The sequence below is a fragment of the Marmota marmota genome, unplaced genomic scaffold (genome assembly GCF_001458135.2).
Source record: "Marmota marmota marmota unplaced genomic scaffold, marMar, whole genome shotgun sequence".
NCBI classification, from domain to species: Eukaryota; Metazoa; Chordata; class Mammalia; order Rodentia; family Sciuridae; genus Marmota; species Marmota marmota.
The window spans coordinates 13,545-23,272 of NW_025999982.1; the positions used below are offsets into that span (position 1 = coordinate 13,545).

General features: G+C 44.8%; 1 long non-coding RNA gene across 2 annotated transcripts in view; it reads right to left on the minus strand.

Moving 5' to 3' along the window:
* Positions 1-3,708, minus strand: part of LOC125617399 — a 13,811-nt gene extending 10,103 nt beyond the window's left edge. For both annotated transcript variants that reach the window (XR_007348348.1, XR_007348349.1), the window contains exon 1: positions 2,458-3,708. This is a non-coding gene — a long non-coding RNA (uncharacterized LOC125617399). The remainder of the gene's footprint in view (positions 1-2,457) is intronic.
* Positions 3,709-9,728: the final 6,020 nt, after the last annotated feature.

Here is a 9,728-nt window from a genome sequence, read left to right on the forward strand (position 1 = left end):
TAAAGCAACAGCCATAACAGTGGAGCCTCATTGCCTCTCTGATGGCCTTGCTCAAAAGAATGCCACAAAAAGCAAGAGAAAGTGTACATCTATATGTCAGCAGGAAAAAAATGTCACTGTTATAAAGAGGAAAAAAAAGATGAACAGTGACAACATAAATGACATTAGACAAAGCATGGGTGTGACATATGGAAGAGGTTTCAGCAGAGGAAAGTGTAGACAGAGAAACTAAAGCAAACTGTAAGATATCAGAGGCTAAGTTAGACATAATCTCAACCAAAGCTGGGAGAGGAATAAGGTGAAGTTTAAATTCCTTCCTGTAGATGGCTGTCAATCTGATTCAAGGCACTTGATTAGATGTCACTGGAGAATGGGGAGTTGAAACTCCAAACCTCAGGTCTTGTGTTCCAAAGAAAGAAAATTTGAAGTCAGAAACCAAAGATAATGCAAGATAACTTTTTCTTAAAGTAAAAATAAAGTAAGGCTCAAACAAAGAGCATTCTCCAAACAGTGGTTCACTCCCAGCAGAGAACAATGAAGGAAAGAGTGCTGTCTCCAAATTCATTGGTATTTTATGGTTGCCCTGGGAACTGCGTCCACATTCACCACTTTTTGACAATCAGGTGTTCAACTCCTTCATGTCAAGGGGTAGAGTTTTTACTTAGTTGTTCTTCTCCAGAACTGTCGTATTGGCCTTCATATTAAGTGGGGGGCTTCATTTACAAGTAAATACTATGTTAGTGTGAGTATTGGGGTCAATGACCAGAAAGAACTTAACTTTTTTCTCCTGTAATGCTAAGAAAATTTCTCTTCTGAAATTTATTGAGACAATTATGACCATAATTTCTAGCTTCACAATGACCCTAAATGACCCTGACAAGAGTTAGTAATAGCCCCATAAATCTTTCTTGGTGTATTTCTTAATTGACTCTCTTTGTTCTGATTATTTGTGTACCTGTTGTTTTTCTGCATTATCTGTCTACCCACTTGCCTTAAAAGTAATTTAAAGAAAGCCTTAAGAGCAACATAAAGAAAACCCATGACATTGGCTGTTATTTGTTTGCATTTCAGTGCTCACTACTAACTGTCGATCTAACATCTCTCACCCACTGAGAGAACTGACAATGGCCTTCTTTGGTTTGGCAGGTAGAGGTCAGAGGAGGGTCCCTTTGCCTTGGAGCTGGCAGACCACATGGCAGATGAACAAAATCCCCCTGCCTTCCACACAGACCATGAAGGAAAGCAGGTAGAGGGTGGGGGTCAGTCACAGAGCTACCTTTGTCAGGATGTCCCTCCTCACACTGTACAGCAACCAGGCTTCCTAAAACTTGGTGAAGTTCTTCACTGATCTTCAACAGCCCCGTGGGCAGATTGGACACAAGTCCTCACAGAGAAGAAATTAAAGCAGAGCACAGCTGTCCAAGTGGCCCGAACATAAGCACTAAGCGGGTTGGAATTCAGGTCCCACCACCCTCGTTCAGGGCTCATATCTATTGGGTGGCAAAGAGCCAGGCACACATGGGCACTGGCCTGGGCAGGCACCAAGATGTGGTTTCACCAGACTGAGGTTCTGATGGACTTGGTGTCTGGTGCAAAGCTTTAATTCAACTGTTAGCTCTAGAAACAGGAAAGCATATGTTCTAATCAATAAAATTTTCCCTTTTTGACAATATGATGGTACAAAATTCTGATGTCTTTTTCAGATTTAAAAATGAAATAATAAAATATAATATTATTATAGCATAATATTTAAAACAATACAAAATGCAAGCAAGGCTTTAAATTTCTCACAAAACATATTTTCTCCCAGAGATTATTTTAAGAAGTCAGCAAAATTTCCAGAGCACTCATTGTGCTTTGAGCTTCTTTTTGTTGTAAAGGCCAGGTTTCTCTTTCTTGTAAGAGTTAGGCCTGCAGGGCTGGGGTTGTAGAACCACTAGTTTTAAGGTAAAGAGGAAACAAACATGGAAGCAATAAACAAGTTCATAGCATAGTCCATGCTATGTCAATTAAGCTTTTGAATTAAATAAAAAATTAATTTTTTTCAAATATATCATTTATATATCTTTATGGAATATACTATGGAAACTCAATAGACGTATACAAGTTTTATCATGCAACTTTGATATTACATCCAGGAAGTCCCTATAATGAAACCTAAATTTAGTTTCATTGTGATGAATTACTTTTCCTAGAATTCATACTGTGACAGAGTCTGAGAGACTGTCTCTTCAGACCCTTCAAGAATTAGGACATTCTAGCATTTCAAGCAGGCATTGATGCAGGAAAGATGAGTCTGGACACCTGAGGAATTTGGAGGAAGCAGATTTATTTAAGCTGCAGCAATCCAGAGGGGCTAACACCAAACAAGCTCTGGACCCCAGGTCTGGAAATTCTCTAAGATTTCAGTGGGTGGTTACACAGCACAATGTTTAATATAACTTAATTTTGTTCCACATTCATAGGTTGGACAGAGGTTTCACAATTTTTTACACAGAAAACAGAAATTTTTGCACATCAACAAACTTGATTGGAGACTATTTTTTTTTTAGGTTGTAGATGAGCACAATACCTTTATTTTTATGTGGTGCTGAGAATTGAACACCAGGCCTCACATGTGCGAGGCAAGTGCTCTATCACTGAACCACAACCCCAGCCCTGCAGTCCTAACTCTTACAAGAAAGAGAAACCTGGCCTTTACAACAAAAAGGAGCTCAAAGCACAATGAGTGCTCTGGAAATTTTGCTGACTTCTTAAAATAATCTCTTCTTGATTAGGAGAGAGACTTGTGTGTTACAATTAAGGTGGGAGTCTTTTGGGAACTACAGCATTACCCACTTTGATGCTCATTATTTAATCCTCTAAGTCAAAGGGCATTATTATCTTCTTGGCTTAAAGCTTTATATAATGTAATATCATAGTACTTGTTTCTCTTTTTAAAAAAAAAAACAAAACCTGCTTCTATTGTAGAACCACTAGTTTTAATGTAAAGAGGAAACAAACAAGGAAGCAATAAACAAGTTCATAGCATAATCCATGCTATGTCAATTAAGCTTTTGAATCCACCAAGAAATGGAAACCATCCTCCAAATAGTGAGCTTGGATCTCAACTGCAATGCCCTTTCAGGATTGAAGTGGTACATGTGTTTGTTTTCTGATATTATTAACTATGTGTTTGATTGTTATCAGTCCTAGAGTCAAGACAAAACAAAGGACTCTGTATATGACAGAAGTAAGGGGTGGCAATGACAGTATAAGAGCTGTCTTAAAGAGTGAAACAGTCCATTTTCCTTTTGGTTAGTATATCTTTCACCTTGTACATCCAACCCAGAGTGGCTGAAGCAGGGCTGATGTTTCCTCAAGCTTTGGGCACATTCAGGCTAGTCAGCTTCCAGAGTGACTTGAGCAGGGTTGGTGTCCTTCGGATCTTTGAGTTTCTCTGGTGTTTCCTTCTTCCTGATGCTCAGCTTAAGGGGTACAAATTAAGGAGGGAAAGCTGCAAAAGAATGTACATAAGAATAAGAGATTTTATTTTCAGGAGGTTCCAAAGCAGGCTAAAAGGAACAAAGTATTACATAATGTATATCTCTGCATGTGTACATACATGTATTGACATATTTGGTGACACTCTAAAAAGAGTAAGGGATTGTAGATAGTGCTCTATGTGGGGGTGTGACAAGAGGTGGGGGATATCCCAGGAGGCTTGAACTATGTAGATTTAACTCAATGTAACTTTAAACAAATTTGAAAACAGCCTATAATTTCACAAGCCTGACCCAACATTGACTTATGATCTTCCATATATTATTATTTCATCTAAAAAATGAAGTAAATTCAACCGCCTGCTCACAGGTCAGTTGCCTTCCAAAGGTGCACCTCTAAGTGGGTTGACTTTAATCTCAGAATATATTTCTGCATGGAAATCATGTCAAATGCCTTCCTGGCTCCCAAAGTTTAGGTACTGCTCAACAGCTTAATTTTACCCCTGGCTTATCCTCCTCACCAACTTTACTTTACCAGATGCAAACCCAAGGTTGTACCTAGTTCTGCACCCTGCTCAAGGTCACCCAGTTAAGAGGGATCTAAATCCAGCTCTACCCAATCTGAAGTCTTCACTTCTCCTCACACTACCCCTTAGCCAGACAAACTTGCTTACTTCTATTTTTCCTTTCTTGATAATCTCTTGGAAGAAGCCAGTGTTAGGCTAAATTTGGTAGATCTAGGAGGGTATTTTCCCAATAGGCTATTTTTCCTACAAGTCCAGGTATGGCCATTCTGGCTGTCCCCAGCCTGCTGCAATGTACTGGGGCCTCACACCACTGCCCAGAGACCCTGTGCCCAGATGACCCTATGTCCAGGACACAGAGTCTCCTCAGGGAAGAGTGGAGGAGTAGGGGAAGGAGACACCATGGAAAGTTCAAGAGAAAGGACCAGAAGGTTCTTCCAGGGCTAGACTCCCAGAGCAGCCAGAGATCCCTCTCTATCTTGTCCTACAAGATCAGGTCTAGACCTGGCCAGCAGCTCCCAGGCTCTAACCCCACCCTCTCACCAGTGAGCTGGACCCACCTAGCCCCACCCACTGCCTGCTGTGAGGACTGCAGCCTTTATTTAAAGTGCTCACTTGTTTATTTGGATGAGTTCCCTGAGTTAGAGCCACAACTCCTCAAGGGTCCTGAGGACTGGTAGCTGGTCCTGGGGTGACAAAAGGCAGGCAGCATGCAGTGGAACTTGGTGAGGTGACTGTAATGGAGAATGATCAGTTTCCCAGCTCTTATACATCTTGAGCAGAGAAGCATCCTTGGGATCATTTCACTGCAATGGCACCATCATGAAATGGTGGCATATGGTGGCAAGAGCAGCATCCAGCTGTTTTGGGCATAGGGCATCAGGCCTCAAAAGTCAGGAGTTGAGTATTGGCATGGGGTGTGGGTGACTGTGGTGGTGTCAGCATGCAGCTGTGATTTGGGAGTTCCTTGCTTCCTACTCATGGTGGCGCTGACAGTGGAAGAATCCAGAAACAGTGGTTGTAACAACAGATGCATCCAGCCATGAGTGTTTTCATCTGCCATAGTGACAAGGGTCTGGCTGCAGTTGCAATGAAGTTGGCCCCAGTACTGAGTGTCACTGTCTAGTATCCATGTTAAAGTCTGGTGGCAGCAGGGTGTAGCTCCAGAGTCTGGCAGGGGCGGGAGCAACATGCAGCTGCATCAGGGGTCCAGCCTCAGTATAGGGGTTGGGCACCAGGTGTGGGGTGGGCAGTGTTGGAGTCCATCTGGAGTTTGGAAGTTTGAGTGCTGCACAATGGTGGTGGCACCATAAGAGTTCAGAAGCAGGGGCAGCAACAACAGGCAGTGTCCAGCAGTGAGAATCTTCATCCTGCAGAAGTAACTGGGGTCCGGCTGCAGGGCAGTGAAGGTGGCATCCAGTAGCCATGTGGGGAGTCTGGTTGGCCGCAGCGAAGAGCTCCAGGCTGGCATGTCAGCGAGGGCATGGGATAGTGGGTGTCAGAGTGAGAAGGTAACCGGTAGCTGGGATGTCCTCTGTGGTGGAGGCTCCAGGCCCTGGTCTTGCTCCTGGTCGACTGGCCTGCTCAGGAAGAAGCACGTGGGAGGCAGTGGTACCCAGGCAGCTGCCCGGGACCTTATGCTGCCCACATCTGCCATGTCTCGCTCTGGCCATGAGCCCACTGGATGTCTGCTCACCCCATCACCTGATATAGCCTCTCTACTGAGGAACTAGGCTGTCTGCTAGGTTGGGGCGGTCTTGGGAGAGAACCTCACCATACCCAGCCACATCCTGCATGGACTGTGGGTGCAGAAAGCAGAGGTCCTAGGACATCGTCACCCCCAAAGTGCATTTCTGTGGCTGGGGGTGGCAGAAGACCAAGACAGAGAACTCGTTGCCCTTAGACTCCCACTGCCACCTGTGCCCTCCACCCTTGTCATGCCCCAGGGATGCACTTGGAGGGTGAGGATTTTCTAGGCCCCCCCACCTCCCACCTCTGCACTCTGCTACCACAGCCAAGGGGAGATGTAGCTGGGGAGGGTGGGTGTCTTCTCCCAAGGCTGCCCAGCTGGCAGCAGGCCTACTCATCCCTCAGAGGCTGCAACTCAGGGAGGGGCAGGGTGAACTCAAGGATTAGGTGAGCAGCCTGGTGGACTCAAGGCCAATGCCAGGCATTGGTGGAATGGGCAGCATAAGGTACTCAGCAGGTGTCTGGGTACCACCAGCTCCTGCGCCCTGCTTCGTGAGCAGGCAGGCCCTACCAGGAGCAATACCAGTTGCCTGGAGGAGCCACTGCAGAGGCCATCACAGCCTCTAGTCGTCCTCTGACTCTGAGGCCTGCTGTCCCAAGCTTTCACCATCACCGCTAACAGAGCTCCACACTGCGGCCACTGGAGTCCCCACAGGGCCACCAGTGATGCCGCAGCCACCATCACTGCACTGGGACCAGACTCCTGCCACTACCAGAGGATGAGAATGCTCCTCTCTGGATGCCTGGCTTGACGTTGCCACCTACAGACTCCTTGGTTGCCTTTGCCACCGCTGCCATAACTGAACTTCAGACACCAATACCTCCACAGATTCCAAACGCCAAGGCTTCACTGCCCAGGCTCCTGCCCATGGCTGTCCTCCAAGCCTGAGGCCAATTCTCCATCCTGCCACTGATACATCTGGGCTCCTCAAACTGCCTTAAGACACCTAGGCTCGCTGTTTGACATTCTCCCCACAGATGGATGCTGACACTGCTCCTGGTCACTGGGAACCTCCAATGGGAAACCCTGCTGTGGAACGCTGAGGTTGGCTTCTATATGCTTCAGTCCCAGAAACCAGACTTCTTTCACAGCCACTAGATGCCTTTGCAGGTGCCACCTATACCTCCAGGCTTGGGAAGGGTCCAGCACATGCCCTTCCATGCCTGCTGCCTGTTCATATCTGTCCGTGGAATAAACCATTGATTGGGTTAAAGCTCTCAGAACTGAATCATTTCACTGATAATCCTTGTATTGGCTCGCCCATGAGCTTCTGGGGACACCTACTACCTAAAGCACAACACATCTTCATCGAATAGCTTAGCAAGACCTTCTAGATGACTTGCAAGAGCTTCTACATCAGCACTTGTTTCTTTGCCTTGCACTTTTATTTTATGGAGAGGGGCCTCTTGCCAAAAACATAATGGACCAAACTCTGGCACCTTCAAACTTCTTCTGCAGCTTTCTCACTTCTCTTGTCAGTATAACAATCTAAAGTGATGGCCTTATCTGGATTTGGCTTCATCTTCATAGAACGTGGGTTGTTTCTTCTTTTCTTCAGAATATAAAAAGTTTTTCCAGATCAGCAATAAGGCTGTTCTTGCTTTCTAGTCATATACATATGCCCTGGAGCAGCCCTTTAATTTCCTTCTTGAACGTTTCCTTTGCATTCTCAGTGTGACAAAGTAGTGTAAGAGTCACAGCTTTTTATTTGAAGTGCAAAACGTAAGAAGACTCTTCTTTTTATTTAAACAATACAGACCATTACTGAGTCATTAACGGTTCTAACTTCAATATTGTGTCTTGAAGAATAAGAGGATGGTGAGCCATGATCTGTGGAGCAATAAGAATGTACATATTAAGGTTTTTATCTTATATGAGTGGGATTTGTAGTGCCACATGACAGTTAAAATAGATCATAGTATGAGTTATAATGGCCTAAAATCTTCAACACTCATTAGGCAGTCCCTTCTGCTCCATAACAGGGGCATCTATCTCACCTCATCCTTCATGGCCTGTTTGCATCCTCTCTCACAGCACCTATGAGCTCTACATGGGCTCCGTCAGCAGATACGCAGTACTGGTGGTGGCACAGCCTGGTGAATGGATTAAGCACTTTTAGGTCAACATAAAAGAATGTCACTAAAAATACTTACAATGCCATAAGAATTAGCATCACAAAAAATAAAATAGATAATCTCAGAGGGGAGGGGAAGGATAGCTGTGCTGGGGGTTCTGGCACTGGGTAATGCTCAGGAGCTCACATGTGGGAGATGCCATTGAAAAGTTTAGAACTAGGGAAGTGAGGATACATTCTAGGAGATGTGGAGGGCTGTGGCCTAATAGTTTCTTGACCTCCTGCCTCTATTGTTTTGGACCCTGAATTTATATTGCTGCCAGGAAAGGTGGCTCTCTTTCAAAGGATGGGATGGCAGCTTGGAGCACCATATGTACCATACATATATACCAAGTGGAAGATAATGTTCAATATCCACTGACTTTTTATGGAAATTGAAACTCTGTACCCATTAAACAGTAAGCATCCATCCTCCCCTCCCCAGTCCCTGTCGTCTTTCTGCTGGCATTCTACATTCTGTCTCTACAAATTTGACTCCCTAAATGCCTCATACAAGTGCACTCGTACAGAATTTGTCCTTTCATGACTGGCTTTTCCACTTAGCATCATGTCCTCCAGATCACACATAGTGTAGCAATTGTCAGAATGCCCTTCCTTTTTAAGTCTGAATAATATTCACTTTGTATATAAGCCATATTTTGATTAGAAGTTCATCAGTTGATAGATAGTTGGGTTACTTCTACTTTTTGGCTTTTGGGAACAATTCTATTATAAATGTGGGTGTACAAATGTCTCTGCACTTACCTGCCTTCACTTCTTTTGTGTTCATGTCCAGAAATACAATTTCTGGGTCATTTAGAAAGTATCTCTTGAGCATTTGGAGGAATCACCAAAAAATTTTCATAGCAGCTGCACCATTACATATATAGGCAAGCAATGCACCCGTGGTGCTGTTTTCTACGTATTTATGAGCGTGTTCATTCTGCATTCTTTTTTTTCTGAACAGTGACCATCTTCATGGGTACAAAGTGGAGTCTTATTGTGCTTTTATTTTCATTTCCCTAATGACTGCTGATATTGAGTATCTCTTCATGGGCTTATTAGCTATTTGTGAACCTCCTGAGTGAACTGGTTGTAGAGAGCCTTTACCCAGTTCTGAATAGAGTCAACGTTTTTTTATGGTTGAGTTGTTGAGATTCTTTTTTGTTTGCTTGTTTTGTGGAGTGTGGGTCAATCCCAGGCCCTTGCACATGCTAGGCAAGCAGTTTCTGATCCTAGAATCCAAGATGCACCCCCTGTGCCCCCTGTGGAAGTGGGGGATGGGACGGAAGAAGCATTTCAGTACCCAACCGCATCAAAATACAGGCAATGTTGGCTGAAGTATGCTGGGTTTCAGATCTTGATTAACACTTCAGAATGTCCTTCCGCCAGCCACTGGGTCTGCATTCTCACAGCTCGCAGGTGTATCTGCCTAGCTGTCTGAAAACCCCAACCCAAATGCAGCTTGCCTGCCTCCAGGCTCCCATAAGCACCTTCAATCTGCTTTTACATCAATCAACAGGTTTTATTTTAGTTAAGCCCGCGTGGGTAACAGGTGATCTTCTGGGTAAATGTGGCCGAAAAGACCTGAAATAGTGCATGAGACCCGCCCTGGGTTTAAAGGACACCGCTGAATGATTTCTGTTGCTTTTCAGGACTCAGCAGTGAATCCTAAGGTGGGTGAGGAGTAAGTCGCCCCCGTTCTTATGAGTTCAGAGATGCAAAGAAGAGAGGGGAGAGAGAAGCAGTAGTTCATTGGGCAGAGCAGAAGAGTCTGAAGGGGGAGGGGCGGGGTAGCAGTATCTTGCACAGATGAGAATCTAGGAGGCTTGCTGGGGGAGGGGCAGCTGGGCCTTGAT